At 38.2% G+C, this 15,883-nt stretch overlaps 1 long non-coding RNA gene across 1 annotated transcript; it reads right to left on the reverse strand.

Moving 5' to 3' along the window:
- Positions 1-439: 439 nt before the first annotated feature.
- Positions 440-11,253, reverse strand: LOC306640100. The gene is made up of 3 exons (XR_013757738.1): positions 7,949-11,253; positions 3,758-4,720; positions 440-2,935 (listed from the first exon to the last, which is right to left on the reverse strand). It is a non-coding gene; the product is annotated as an uncharacterized lncRNA (long non-coding RNA).
- Between the last annotated feature and the right edge of the window lie 4,630 nt (positions 11,254-15,883).

The raw sequence follows: 15,883 nt of genomic DNA on the forward strand, positions 1-15,883 counted from the left end.
GGATCATCTCTCCAAATCAGTGAATTCTTAGGCCTTAAATAATTTGCATGTGTCTTTAAGTTCCTTGGGGAACATTCATCTAACCATCATCACAGTAATCACAAGAGAAAGGGAACATGTTAGTTCACATCGAAGAAATTTGAACACCAAAATCTGGAGTATGGAACACTGAAAAAAATTCATATTTCTTCAACAAATACTCTTTTAAAAAAGAAAAAGAGGTACTGGTATATTTATTAAATTAAAGTATACTTGAAAGACTTTGCAATCAAATCAATGTAAAGAACTTGTTTGAAATCTGATTCAAATAAACTAATTTCTAAAATTTAGAAGATGATTGGAGAAATGTGGATAAAAATGTATGTTTATAAATGTTTGACAATATTGAGAAGTTATGTTTAGTTGTTTATACATAACAACACTGTAGTGTGTTTTTTTTAAATAATCCTATCCTTAGAGATAGGTTCTGAAATAATCATAGATGAAACAACATGATATCAGGAATTTTCTTACAAATAATCCAGTATGGGATAGGGAAATTGGATGAAGACGATGTCAAAAAATATGGGCTATGATAATCATTAAAGCAGAGTGATGGATCCTTCAGGATTTATAAAACTATTTTTTGGATATGTTTGAATTTTTTCACAGTAAAGTATTTTACATGGAAAAATTAAACTGAAGTTCCACTTCACACCAAGTAAAATAGTAATTCAATTTGTATGCAATGTATTATCAAACATATTCATCTTTTCCAAATTGATAGGTAAAAATCATATCTTATTATGGGTGAAGTGCATCAATTTTGTATACTTAAGAACAGTCAAAACTATGAAAGCTAAAATTATGAAGGTCCTAGAAGAAATCATGGAAGAGTACTTTATGCCCTTGGGGCAAGCAAAAGGTTTTAATTAAGCTACAAAAGGCACTACTCATAAAAGAAAAAAATGACAAATTAAACTTTATCAAAATTTAAACCATCTGCTTTTTGTAAAACACGATTAAGAAAGTAAAAAGGAAAGGCACAGGTTAAGTAAAAATATTTGCAACATTTATATCTCGTATAAAGAACTTCTATAATCAACAACATAAATATAAAAGTAAACAAAAAGAAAAGAAAACACAGGAAAAATCTTAAATAGGCATTTAACAAAGATAGGTATACCCAGTTGTCCAAAGAATATGAAAAAATGTTAAATATCATTAGTCATCAGAAAACTGCAAAATAAGACCAAAATGAGATACCATTGCACACCTATCAAAATGACTACAATTAAAAAAACCGACTATATAAAGTAAGCAAGGAGATGGGGAAATTGGAACTCTCACACATTGCTGGTGAAACTCTATAATGTTAAAACCATTTTAGAAATTGGTCTACCAACTTATTATAAAGTTAAACTTGTCTACCAAGCAATTCCCTTCCTAGGTATATGCCTAAAAGACACAAATACAAATATTCATGGAATTTTTGTATAATGATATTCATAGGAGATTTATTCATAAAAGCCCAAATTCAAAATAACCCAAGTGTCTAACTGTAGAAGACTAGACAAAGACAAAATTGGTTTGTGTTTATGCAATGAAACAAACCTATACAATAATATAAAGAAATGAACTACTAACATATGCAAAAACTTGGATGGATCTCAAAACTTATATTGAGAAAAATAACTAGAAACAAAAGTGTATTCTATATAATTCCATTTATGTAAAGGTCAATAATAGGGTTAAACAAATCTGAGGCAATATAAGTTAGCATAGTAGTTACCTCTGGAGGGGGGTTGGAATCAACTGGAAAGAGACATGAGGAATCTTCTGGGGTTATAAAGATGTTCCAGTCCTTTTCTGGGTGGTAGTCAATGAGTTTATAGAGACCTAATAAGTTAACTAATTGATGAACTTGAGATTTATACATTTTACTGAATGCAATTTTTACATAAATGGAGCAGTATTTTAAAAGCACAAGGAATAAAAGCACAGACATCAATTACTGATGGTATGATAGAGTAGGTACTTTTAAAAACATGTAGATGCTGGATAAACAGCAATTATATGTTTAAATGCAATCACATTAGAAAGGATAGAGTCAAAGTGAAGAGGAAGGTGAGAGCCAGGGGGTTAGAAGGGTTTGAGGAGAAACTAAATGCAAGGAAACATGGCAGAAAGCTGGAAAATATTTCGCAAGAAATCCCTCAAAAAAGGAGTGGTTAGCAGTGTTTAGATTAGTGATAGCTGTAAATTGTTACATGAACTAACTATTCTGAGCTATAACTCCTTTTACTATGCCAAATCTTTATTGAAATGTGTTAGACACAACTTTCTGTAATGGTGGTTTGAGGAAAATTATGAAAAAAGAGTGACATGTAGCATGCTGGGGATGATCTAGGCAAGAAAAAGGATAACAGTCATCAGGTCCATGTGATAAAGGAAAATAGGAAAATAATGTCCTATCCCCACCAATACATACACGAGTATTCTCCAGGTGCTAGAATTGTGTCTTGTTTCAGTAGCCATTCACATTTTATAAATGAGAAATTAACTGCTCAAATTTGATAAAGTAACTCACACCAAAAGTATGGCCCATTAAACAGAGAAATATTAGAAGCATTTCCATTATAATCAAGAATGAAAAAAAAAAGATTGACTGCTATAACTCAGTATTGTTTTGGAAGACTTTGGGTTGACACAAGGAGACAAAATTTGTATAATGTTGAAAAGGAGAGAATGTTATTATTTATAAGTGACACAGTCTTAGAAAACCTAAGTGACTTTTAAAAATATATTATTAGTATTTGTCAAGATAGTGAAATACAAGATACCATTCATGCAACAATTATTTAATGAGTACCTACCATATACTGGGAATTTTTTTAGATGTTAAAGATAGAGACACAAATAAAACTGTATATCCCTACCTTAATAAATTTTTTTTCTTTTTTTTTGTTTTCTTTTTTTTTCTTTTTTTTATTGTAAACAAATGGGATACATGTTGTTTCTCTGTTTGTACATGGCATAGAGGCATTCCATTTGTGTAATCATAAATTTACATAGAGTAATGTTGTTTGATTCATTCTGTTATTTTTTCCCTTCCCCCCACCCCTCCCACCCCTCTTTACCCTCTATACAGTACTTCCTTCCTCCATACTTGCCCCCCTCCCTAACCCTAACTCTAACCCTAACACTAACCCTTCCCTCCCCCCCATTATGTGTCATCCTCCACTTATTAGCGATATCATTCGTCCTTTGGCTTTTTGAGATTGGCTTATCTCACTTAGCATGATATTCTCCAATTTCATCCATTTGCCTGCAAATGCCATAATTTTATCATTCTTTATGGCTGAGTAATATTCCATTATATATATATACCACAGTTTCTTTATCCACTCATCAATTGAAGGGCATCTAGGTTGGTTCCACAGTCTGGCTATTGTGAATTGAGCAGCTATGAACATTGATGTGGCTGTATCTCTGTAGTATGCTGATTTTAAGTCCTTTGGGTATAGGCCAAGGAGTGGGATAGCTGGGTCAAATGGAGGGTCCATTCCAAGTTTTCTAAGGAATCTCCACACTGCTTTCCAGAGTGGCTGCACTAATTTGCAGCCCCACCAGCAATGTATGAGTGTACCTTTCTCCCCACATCCTCACCAACACCTGTTGTTGCTCGTATTCTTGATAATCGCCATTCTAATTGGGGTGAGATGGAATCTTAGGGTGGTTTTGATTTGCATTTCTCTTATTACTAGAGATGTTGAACAAATATCCCTACCTTAATATATCCATTGTTAGCTGATAAACCTGGGAAAAAATAGAGAAAAGTAACAGCAGAGAAAGCTGTGAGATACAGTTGAAGACAGAACTGCAGGATCCTGATAAACTAGATAGAGAATGGAATTGAAGGAATTCAAGGATGATTCCCAGGCTTCAGCCTAGCCACCTAAAAGGACAGAACTGTCATTTATTGATACAGAGAAGACACCAAATGGAGCAGGTTTAGAGAAACAGATCCAGAATTCCAGTTTGGACATTCCCTAACCTGTCTATTAGACATTCGGCTGGAGACAAAAGACATTTTGATATGTGTGTCCAAAATTCAGGGACAAGGTTGAGACTTTAGATATAAATTAGGGAGTCATCAGTACATATATATATTAAGACCAGGAGATTGATGAATAATACAGGAAGTAAGTACAGACTAAAAAAGTGTAAGAAGACCAAGTCCTGTGCACACCAGGATTAAAGGTCAAGATGATCAGGAAACTCCTGGTGAAGAAAAGGGAAGCATAGTTACCAAAATCATTAGCTTCTCTCCTATGACAATAATCCATTCAAAAGGGAAATAGAAGAACATTCCCACTTACATACATTAACTAAGAATAAATTTAAGATGAAATGTATAAAATCTATATAAAAACAATAAGATCCCATGGCAAAAAATAAGACAAGACCTAAACAAGTAAAGAAATTTACCAAGCTCCCTCACAGAAAAATTGCATTCACAATATAATTATTTCAATCCTTCCCAATACAATTTCAACTAAAATTCTAATAGGTTTTTTTACCTCTACAAATTGCTTTAAAATATATACAAAAAAATTGAAAACTGCCCTCCAAATTTTTATAAGTATGAATAGTGAGAGGAACTTACTTTACAGGTATAGCCCTCTTCCTTTTTTCCTTTCCTCCCCTTTCCTCACAATTGATGGAGCTAAAGCAGTGCCTGCAATGAGAGAGGGGAATAATGGAAACACACAGTGGGTATGGGAGGCCATGCAGCGGGAGGAGGTGTTTGCACAGCAGATAGGCCAGCATGGAAAATCCAAGCCCCTGCAGGACCAGGAGGTCATCCACATGTGGGAGCAGCTTGGTGTGAGTTGTTGGGGTCAGAACAGGGAGAGGAGGACATCTCTGCAGAGAAATAGATTCAGAATTCCAGTTTGGACACCCCCTAACCTGTCTATTAGACATTCAGCTGGAGACAAAAGACATTTCGATGTGTCCATTTGGAGTACAGATGAGTGGAATTCAGGCAGAACAAGGGCTTCCACAAGAGGGATGGGCCAGCACCGAGTGTAGGGCTCAAACAGGGTGAGAAAGGGGTCTGTTGCATAGGAAGACTGCTTGCTACAGAGGATTGAAGACTAAGGAAAGTGAGTATGGCAACTGCAAGCTGGCCTCGGCTCTTGGAGCCTGATGAGAGTGAAAAGGGCATCCATGTGGTGTGCGGAGCACAAGTTGTCAGAGCCCAGCATGGTGAAAAGAGACTCTGTGGGTAGAGGAGATGCTATGGTCTGATCATCTGTGCACCCTAAAAAGGCATATATTCAAATCCTAATCCCAGGTCATGGCATCAGGAGGTGAGGTCTTGGGGAAGTGATTAAGTCCTGAAGACAGGGATTAGTCAATGCGTATGTGACAATGTGTTATAAATTGCTTCTTTTTATTGGTAAGAAAGAGACAAAATATTTTTAGATGGACAAAAGTTATGAACGAGAGGAATACAGGTGGCCAACATAAATAAAAGTCTCAACTTCATTAGTTGTCAATAAAATACAAATTAAGGCAACAATTATATACTACCAGTTTGAACAAATTACATGGAGCAAATAAAATCCGGGGCTGGTGAGGAAGTAAAAGCACAGGCCTCCTACTATTTCTAGATTCAATGGAGAGAAGTTTATCCATTACACTTAATGGATAATTTATACCATTGGTGTGTAATTCCTTCTCAGAGTACATAAGGGCCTGAATAGAGAGCCTGAGAAAGAAGAAAGGGTCAAGAAGAAATCCTGGGTTCCTGGCTTGGGACTTGAAAAGTTAGTTCTGTTTACTGAGATAAAAAAAATACATATTCCCTTTCTTAATGTAGAAAGTTCTCTCATCTCCTGCAACAAAGAATTGTCCTGCCAAGTATCAATAGTTCCAAGGTTGAGAAATCCTTTTTCTAGGAGAGTTTGCACACTGAAATCAAGTAATGCTTTCAAATACAAATATTAACTTGCTTGCTTTAAAAAACAAAAGTCCAAATTGTTGAGTGTTTATACATTCCTAATTATTCACTCAATTTGTATGGAGCACCTGCTCTCTGGCAGTGCTGAGTTGGGGTACAAGATTGCAGGGATACCTCTACACACTACATCTTGACGATGCAGAAGTGATTGTGAAACACTGTCCTCCTGTCATCTCTAGGGTCAAGTTCAAAAATTTATTTTTTAGCCAAAAATAAAGTGAGGGTGTAGGGGGGTGAAAAACTAGAGCTTAGTTTTAGGACATGCCACTGGGACATCTAGGTACATTGGGCCAGAAAAGATAAGAAAAAGATCTCAAATGATTAAATCCTAAAATACACACCTCCATTTTCCCCAACCTTAGTTGAAGGCAATAAATTCTAATTTCCACACCTCATCAAAGTCGAGTGTCTGACATTGCTTTGGGGATATTAATTTAAGTTATTTGGGGAGACCTCAAAATCACTTTCCAGTTAGCCCCAAAGAGGAACAAGGCAGTGTTCTTTCATACAAGTTGGTCAAACTCCAGAATTTGGATCTGTTGCTTTTACCAAGCCCTTGGCCATCCTTAGGAGCCTCTCCCCAGGGCCATGCAATAGCTGTGCTGAGCTGAATACTGGAGCTAGTGGGTTTTCCTGGTGAGATCTGGCTCAGAGGGCCCCGGCAGGTGCCTCTGCCTTCACTTAGCAGCCTGGGGACTAGGTTGCTCTTCTCTGCTCCCACCAACGCCCGCTGGTTGCTGCCGGAATTAATAACATGAGCAGCAGGAGGCTTCACATCAGAATGGGGGCTGTCTGGATAATTATCCAGGGGTCTAGGACCAGTCAGTAAATTACTCCGTGACCTGGGAATTCAGCAGGTTACCACCATCACTCAGGCCTGCTCACTTTATTGCTCTCCCCTCCTGCTGCACTGATATTTATCTGTCTAGTTTACATTCAGAGCGTTGATTTCATGCCTTTTTGTTTTCCATCTAAGAGGTGAGAAGTAGCCCTTTTGGGGAGACTGGTTCTCAGGTCAGTGGGATGGCTATAGTGACACGGGGAGGGGAAATACTGGAGTTTTTGTTTCATGCAATCTTTGAGTGTGCCCAGGCATGTCAGCATCTGCTCTCTGGGGTGCTCTCAAACATATTTCAGTTGTTTTTGTCAGAGTTGTGACACTTCTAGTAAATTGCTTTGCATGCTCAGGAAGCAAAAGGCAGAGAAAAAACTCTCACATCATTCCCAACTCATCGCCTACATTTTTGCTATCCCAAATGAGAGTAGTATGTGCAAGCTAATTTCCCCCAAATGTGGGGTGGTCTTTCCTTTTGGGGCATTTGAAGGAACAGTTCCCTTTACCTAATCTTTACCTTCCCCTTTACCACATTCTTGTCTTTCAGGTCTTCCTGTAGCTGTCACTCTCCCCAGGAAGCTTTTCCTAACCTATCCAAAACAGTATTGGACTCTCATCCCTCCCTGGATTGCCATAATATCCTATTCCATATTATAAGATTAATCCAGTTTGTTGTGATCACCTGTTTTATTTTCTGCTCTATCTTTCAGACTGCGGGCCTGGTGAGAACAAGAACCAGTCCCTATCCTTACCAGGTCTCCATTTAAAGTAGCCAGTGAAAAGTAATAAATAGGCATTGAAAGATTTCTCCACTCTACCTTCCAGTCAAACCTGATTCCCAGCTTTAGCTGAGTCAAAGTACCCACTTTCAACAAAGAGAATGTCTTGGGAGCTCCCAGGAAGGAATCCATAGCTTCACTGCCATTCCCTGGAATTGCCAACTGCATCTCTCCCTCTTTTCAACTAATTTCTCTAAGAGCATCTGAAAATAATCCTGCAATTCTCATATAATGTTCTCTTTGACTCCATAATTTGTCTGAAAAGCACAAGTATTCCTGATTTGACAGGTTAAACTGTATTATAATCTTGATTAAGACACTTACATGCATTCAGCCTGGATTTCCTCTTGCAAAGAATGAGTTCATCATCTCTGAAGGACCTTCAATCCTCAGATGTGTTTGATTCTGAAATCTAGAGTATATTTTGTGATTCTGCACTATAAAGACAGCAACAGTTCCCACTTCACTGCAAAATTCTTTTTGACAAATAAAATAGAAACAAAGTAATTAATAAAAAGAAATAACTTGCCTACTTTTTTATTCCCACAAAGATACAGCAAAGGAGATCATAATCAGGCCCCTGCTTACTCTCTAATGTACGCCCCTCCACACTAATTGAAAACTGCTTCTAGTTCCTCTTGCACAAAAATTTTCGGGTCAATGTGATTCTACCTGTCCACTCTGCTTAGAATGTCCTTTCTCTTCTACACACCTGGCATATTTTCAATTCTGGGTCAGAACTCCCCTAGGGTTACCTGCTCTAGGAAGTCTTTCTTAACTTGAGATGTAGCACAGTACAATGGGTAAGAGTTTAGACTACAAAATCAAACAGACCCAGAACTGTTTTAGTTCACCAGTTACTATCTGTGACACTGTGGGAAACTGACTTCTTTGCTCTGACTGAGCTTCAGCCTCAGTTGTGAAATGGGATTTCTATTAATTTCTACTTCCCAGGTAACTCAAGTCAAACATGCAGTCAGTGCCTGGAAAATAATAAACGCTACATAAGGTTTAGCTGATGCTCCCAACTTGTAATTAATCACTTGCCATGTACATTTCTGAGGATGCATTTCACATAACTGCATCTCTGCAAGATTGCAACTTCCCTGAAGGTCAGTGATTTTTTCATATCTGTACTCCAGCACATCAGAGGTGAGCAAATGCTTTCTTGAGTTAAATTATACACCTAGAAGAGTATTCTTAAAAGAAAAAGAATTTAAATTTTTAAATAAAGTAAAATTTTAAAAAAGTAAGTTTTGTGCTCACATTGCAGATTGGCTGTGACACTTTTATGTTCGTGCACCAATTTTACTTTGATTTTCACAATGAACTTACATGGAGGTTTTATTATCTCTGGTTCGCAAATGAGAGAATAGATACTCAGAGGAATATAATTTTGTCCAAAATCACAGAGCAGCTCAAACTATATCACTTTTCTCCCCTCTTATGCTTCCCTTGCCACCCACTCACCCCACCTAACACACACAAACAAACCAGAGTAGCTTAACCACTCTTACAACTCAGAGGTAAGATTTTAAATAACATTCACAAGTTTCTGTCACCCAGCACCACCAGAAACAGACCCCTTCTCCAAAATGCCATTCCCAACAGTGACCACAGTTCTTGCAGCTTGGGATGCCCTGGAGAAAGCATGCCTTGTGGTGTGTGTCTTGCTGTCAGTGTTCAGAGGAGACATTGCTTTCTGTCAGTGCTTTGGGCTCCTCCAGGCTTTTCCTGTGCTTTTGTGCAGCTGAGAAGGTGAAGCGTAAGGCTATCAAAAGCTGTGAACAGTCCTTACCTCTAGGGACAGGCATTTACTAGAAGAAAGAAGGACCAACGGCTTCCCAGAGCATTGTTCAGCCACATTAGAGAAAGGATTAAGCAGATACATTCAGCTATTCTAACAGATTTTCTTTAAGCCTTGAATACGCCTCTCACACTCACTCAGATAATCACATTAGTTTTGTCATTAAAAGATCCCTTTTATAGAAAGTACCTAAACCGCTTAAACCACCCAGAGAGGTTGCATACATTATCAAACACCAAGACAAAAAAAAAGGGATTTTCAATCCCACATCTCAGTTCTCCTTATTAAAAAAGAAAAAAGGGAAATCAAGGTAGAAATGATCTTGCAAATGGTGAGAGAATGGACAGCAGCTCTCACTTCCTTCCCTTGGCAGTCCCCCTTCAATCAGAGCTGGGAAGACTGGAAAACTCCTTCAGCACTGAGGCCAGCCAAAAACACAGGCTAAGACTAGATGAAGACAGCAGGGCAAGGAGTGGGTAGAAAAAGGCGTGCTTGCCTCTCTGCCATAGGAAATTGCATTTGAAACCAAAGAGGAGAAAAGCACAGCTTTTGCCATTTGTAGACCTGTGGCCATGGTTAGGGCTGTCAGGGAGTCATTTCATTTCTCTTGGCTTCAGCTCTTCCTTTATAAGATTGGAGATAGTGTCTATCTTCCCTCCCATCCAGGACTGTTGAGGGGCTCAAAGAGAAAAAAGGCAGGCAGCAGTTCTGAGGTCTCTAAAGCATGATCTAAGCATTAAAGGGGAGGTTCTCTTTAGTTCTCTTTTTATAGCCCCATAATGATAGGAGCTATCTGTTTTGCTGTTTTTCACAATGTGATTAGTGCCTAACTACTGGCACATAATGAGTGTTTAATCGTTTTTCTCAATGAAGAATGCTTCCACTGCCTTTCTTCTCATTCCCCAATCAACGAGCAAACTCCCATCCCTGAAGTCCCAGTTTGGATGTTACTTCCCTTTTAAAACCTTCCTCCAACCTTCACGATGAATTCTACACTGTTGCTTCCATGTTCCACAGCATCCTGAATGCAGTACGCATTCTGAGCACAATGTCCTCAATAATCTGACATTGTGACAGTCTCTTCCCATTACCCTTGAGTTCCCTGAGAACACTGGGCTTTACCTTTTAACTCTTCCATCTTAGCACTCTACATGCACAGGGTTGTTGTTAAATTAACATTTGAAGTAACAAATCAGAAGTAAACAAACAAGGGACTGAGGATATAGCTCAGTTGGTAGAGTGCTTGCCTTGCATGCACAAGGCCCTGGATTCAATCCCCAGCACCACACACACACACACACACACACACACACACACACACACACTCACACACAAGAAGTAAACAAATGATCCAAAGACTTGGCATTATTTGGACCAGAGAAGAATAACCAAAGAATCAGTCTCAAAAATAAAGTTTATTGAATTTCAGAGAAGGTGTTCACATTAAACATTTATCATTCTGATTGGAGGGGAAAGTGTAAGGCTATTTAATAAATCTAATCAAAAATTCTATTTTCATTTTTCATCTCCTTTGCAGGATAAAACCTGAGGAAAGTTTCTTAAATTATATGGAGAAGATTTAGGTTAGACTCAATTAACATCAACACTGCTACCATCTGGGAACAGATAATTCTGTTATGAAAGGTTGTCCTTTGCATTGTAAGACGTTTAGCAGCATCTCCGGTCTGGATCAGGAAAGCCAGCAGCATCTTCCCTAACCAGTTGTGACAACCAAAAAGGACTCCATCATTTGGGGAGCAAGATTGCCACCAGTTGAGTATGGCAGCAGAAAAGGAGACCAAAAAAAAAAAAAAAAAAAAAAAAAAAAGATAGAAAGAGAAAAAGTATGTAAACCAGTAAAATATGTTTACCTGCTTTAAGAAATGTAGTTCTACCATTTTTATTCTTTCTTTCTTTCTTTCTTTCTTTCTTTCTTTCTTTCTTTCTTTCTTTCTTTCTTTCTTTCTTTCTTTCTTTCTGTACTGGGTATTGAATCCAGTTGTGCTTTGTCACTGAACTACAGCCCCAACACTTTTTATTTATTTTTATCTTGAAACAGGGTCTCCCTAAGTTGCCCAGACTGGCTTCCAAATTGTGTTCCTCCTTCCTCAGCCTTCTGAGTAACTGGGGTTAAGGTGTGCACCACTATACCTTCCATTATGAAGACAGGTAGATTGACCAAATGAACTGACATTATGGTACCATATGAAATGTCTTCTGTCAATTTTCTGGAGGGTTTCTGAAACAGAAACAATCTGACAACCTTTGATGATAAGAGATGAAAGTCATTTTTCAAATTATTTGGCCGTCTACCATGTTAGTAAGCTTATCTAAGTACACTTACTGTTGAGCCTTAGTGTCACTGCACTTTGTATCACACCATAGCACAAAGTTTCATTTAGAGTTTAAAAACCTGGACTTATCGATTGACTGATACAAACTTTCCTTTAGCTTTGAATCTCCACATTTCAGGAACTACAAAACAAATAGAAACTGTTAAACTGCTCCCCAAAACTCACAGATAAAATTTGGTGACAGATGGTGACATCTGTGTGGTTCCTTGTCTCAGTTCTTTCTGCACATAACTGTGAGCCCCCTAGTTTACCTGTGAGACAAGGAGGGTAATGCAATATCCAGATGTCTGACCTCATTTTATTAAAACTACTTCATTTTTACTATAAAACATCACCCCTCCCCCAACCATCTACTAAGGCATTTAAACAGGCCCAGAAACATTTATCCAGCAAAATTTTGTCTGAAAATTATACTTTCATATATTATAAAATCTATTTCTAGATTAAGCCAGATCAGCAAAATATTTACCTATAGTATATTTCATTATAGAATAATTTTTAAACTTGGTATTATGGCTTTCGTGTGTATTGAGGGATTATACAAGGATGAGTGCAATGAAACTTAGCAATACATGCAGGGAAATTGAGGATTTCGTTCATTATGATACCATCGGTTATTGGTTACCTTGACAAGTCCTGCTTCCTCAAATGTTGAAGTATAACACCAGAGTAGCATGCCAAGGCAAGCATAGAGTAAAAAGCAAGAAGCTTTATTAAAGGATAGTAAAACAGACTTCTCCCAGGTGGAAGAAGGGAACCCAAAGGCAGAATACATGGGATGAGGAAGTCCTGTCCCTTTTATACATCTACAGTTTCCTTTCTTCTCCTGCATTTTTCTAATTTATCTTGTTCAAATCCTGCATAGTGACTGGGAGATGTGGGTGGAATAGCCCCAGTGTGAGCAGGTGGGCAGAAAGAGACAAGCTGGAGTACTAGGCAGTACTAGGCAGGAAGGGAGTGGCAGCCCCGGGCCATCAATTAGCAGCTCTCTGTTTGCCCAAGAGTTGCTTCACTAACAACCTTTTCTGGAGGGGTGGCATCCAAGGGCTCTGGAGACATGAACATTCCAATCTCCCAGAGGCAGTTTCCAACTTCCTGGACTCAAATTGGCCTCCATTTTCTCCATCGGCCCAATTACCTATTCTACACTGACTGCCTGTCTCTAATTCTGGTTTCATTTACATCACACTTTCCCATTTCTGAGGCTCTTCCAGGGAGTTCCTGCATGAACTCAAGATCAATTGATCTGTTTTTATCTTATGTACAGTGTGAATTGTTTAACTACCTCAGTTTTTGTTTTCTTTTGGTTTTCATTTTAGTTTGACTTGGTATTGAGGATTTAACCCAGAGGTGCTTAACTACTGAGCTATATCCCCACTCTGTATTAATTTTTATTTCAAGACAGGGTTTGGCTCAGTCGGTTAAGGCCTAAATTGCTAAGACTGGCCTCGAACTCCTGATTCTCCAGCCTCAGCCTCCTTAGTTGCTGGGATTACAGGTGTGTGCCACCATACACACTAACTGACTGACTGCTTTCCTCAGTTTCCTGCTAGAAAACTCAGCATTGAATTTTCTTAGCCTTCAACTTCAGAAAATATGTAGAATTTCAAGGCAGTGATTCCCAACAGGTATTTGTCAGACCACTAATTTCTCAAATACAGCATTAAAAAAAGAGAGATCCAGATCAGATAAACTTAGGATATGTCACATTTTTGTTGATTCATAGAACAAAATTAAAGGTTTGAGAGATTCTGTGGTAATCTGTTTAAATTTGTCTCAACCACATTGAAACATTTCTGTTAAGAAACCTTTTTTTTTTTTTTTTTATGTGACACCTACTAACATCTGGTCATAAAAGCATTTTGTGGAACCTATTTAATAAATTCTGCCTTGTAGTTTGCATTCTTAGATACCTTTTGCATCTTTATCCCTTTTAATTCTCTTCTGTCCCTTGTGTCATGTTAAACTATATCTTTGGATCACCTGAAACCCTTTCAAAACCGGGTATGAATGGGCTAAGGAAATGAACAGACACTTCACCGAAGAAGATCTACAAGCAATCAACAAACATATGAAAAAAATGTTCCACATCTCTAGTAATAAGAGAAATGCAAATCAAAACCACCCTAAGACTCCATCTCACCCCAATTAGAATGGCGATTATCAAGAATACAAGCAACAATAGGTGTTGCAGAGGATGTGGGGAAAAAGGTACACTCATTCATTGCTGGTGGGGCTGCAAATTAGTGCAGCCACTCTGGAAAGCAGTATGGAGATTCCTTAGAAAACTTGGAATGGAACCACCATCTGACCCAGCTATCCCACTCCTTGGCCTATACCCAAAGGACTTAAAATCAGCATACTACAGAGATACAGCCACATCAATGTTCATAGCTGCTCAATTCACAATAGCCAGACTGTGGAACCAACCTAGATGCTCTTCAATTGATGAGTGGATAAAGAAGCTGTGGTATATATATACAATGGAATATTACTCCGCCATAAAGAATGATAAAATTATGGCATTTGCAGGCAAATGGATGAAATTGGAGAATATCATGCTAAGTGAGATAAGCCAATCTCAAAAAGCCAAAGGAAGAATGATATCGCTAATAAGTGGATGAGGACCCATAATGGGGGGGTGGAAGGGGTTAGTGTTAGGGTTAGGGTTAGGGAGGGGGGGCAAGAATGGAGGAAGGAAGGACTGTATAGAGGGAAAAGAGGGGTGGGAGGGGAGGGGGAAGGGAAAAATGGCAGAATGAATCAAACAACATTACCCTATGTAAATTTATGATTACACAAATGGTATGCCTTTACTCCATGTACAAACAGAGAAACAACATGTATCCCATTTGTTTACAATAAAAAAAAAATGGGTATGGCAAAAATAAATAAATGAATACTAAATAAACATTGAGCTGTAAGATCTTGAGCAGGTAACATTCACATTCCAGGCCCTGTTTCTTGCTTAAGGCACCAGTCATGTTAAACACACACATAGAGCTATACCATCTCAAGATTTTTTTTCCAACTCTTCTGTTGTAAGCTTCTGTCTTCCCTTGCTGAATGTTAAAGTTAACAAAATATACTGGAACCAGCTCTTCCTCTGTTCTGTTCCTTTAGAACAGAGCCTCATGAATGGCTAGCTGTTTCTGGTGAGTGTTCTTTTTCAACATGACATCAACCTTTCTTCACCAAAAGCACCAAGATGACAGAGTGGGAAAGGGAACCAGAGACATCCACAGGTGAAGTGAGGGTCAACCAGGAAACCTAAGTTCCAGAAGTCCTGAGGATGAGGAGATTCCCTTTCAAAACCCAGGCAGGCCAAGGAAGAGGTCACGTAAACACATCACAGCTGTGAAAGGTGCTCGGCTATAGAAAGAGATTAATAGAAAGCTTCATCTTTCTTCCCTGAAATTTGTTCATTAAACATAAATTTATGGAGGGGTTTACTGAGACCTGGCTGCCAGATGCCAGATGATCAAAAGGGATAAGACATGATCTTTGCCCACTGAGAATTTGGTTTTCCTAAAAAGAGGGTAAGGACACTGAGAAAAATACTATTATTTAGAGTATATATCCATATATATATATATATATATTTTTTTTTTTTAAGGTGATTAGGTACTGTTGAAGGTGATGGAGATAAAGATGGAGTTCGCATTATAGCTGACACTAGGTGTGAACCTGGTTTGTGAGAGCATAGATAAGGAATGACTTCCTTTAGATAAGTTGGGGAAGACTTTGCAGATGAGGTAACCAGGTGGCTCTGGGTTTTACAAGATGCACAGAACTTGTCTGTAAAACACACACACACACACAACCACTGGAGGGTGGTGCTAAGAAAGAAATTTTAGAAAGAAGAGCAATATTTTAGACTAATGAGAAATTTGGTACCACTGAAGTACAAGGTTTTTGGAAAGTGAAGAGTGACAGAATGGTATGGTAAGCAAAAGCTACACAAGAGCTCTAATGACCTAAGGCCAGAGTGATCCTTTTAAATGAAAATCTGTTCAGCCACTTCTCAATTAAGGCCCATCAGTGGTTTACCATTTCTTAGAAAGATTCTTTATCATGATCTACTTGAATGAGGATTTC

Source organism: Sciurus vulgaris (assembly GCF_902686455.1).
Source record: "Sciurus vulgaris genome assembly, chromosome: 11".
NCBI classification, from domain to species: Eukaryota; Metazoa; Chordata; class Mammalia; order Rodentia; family Sciuridae; genus Sciurus; species Sciurus vulgaris.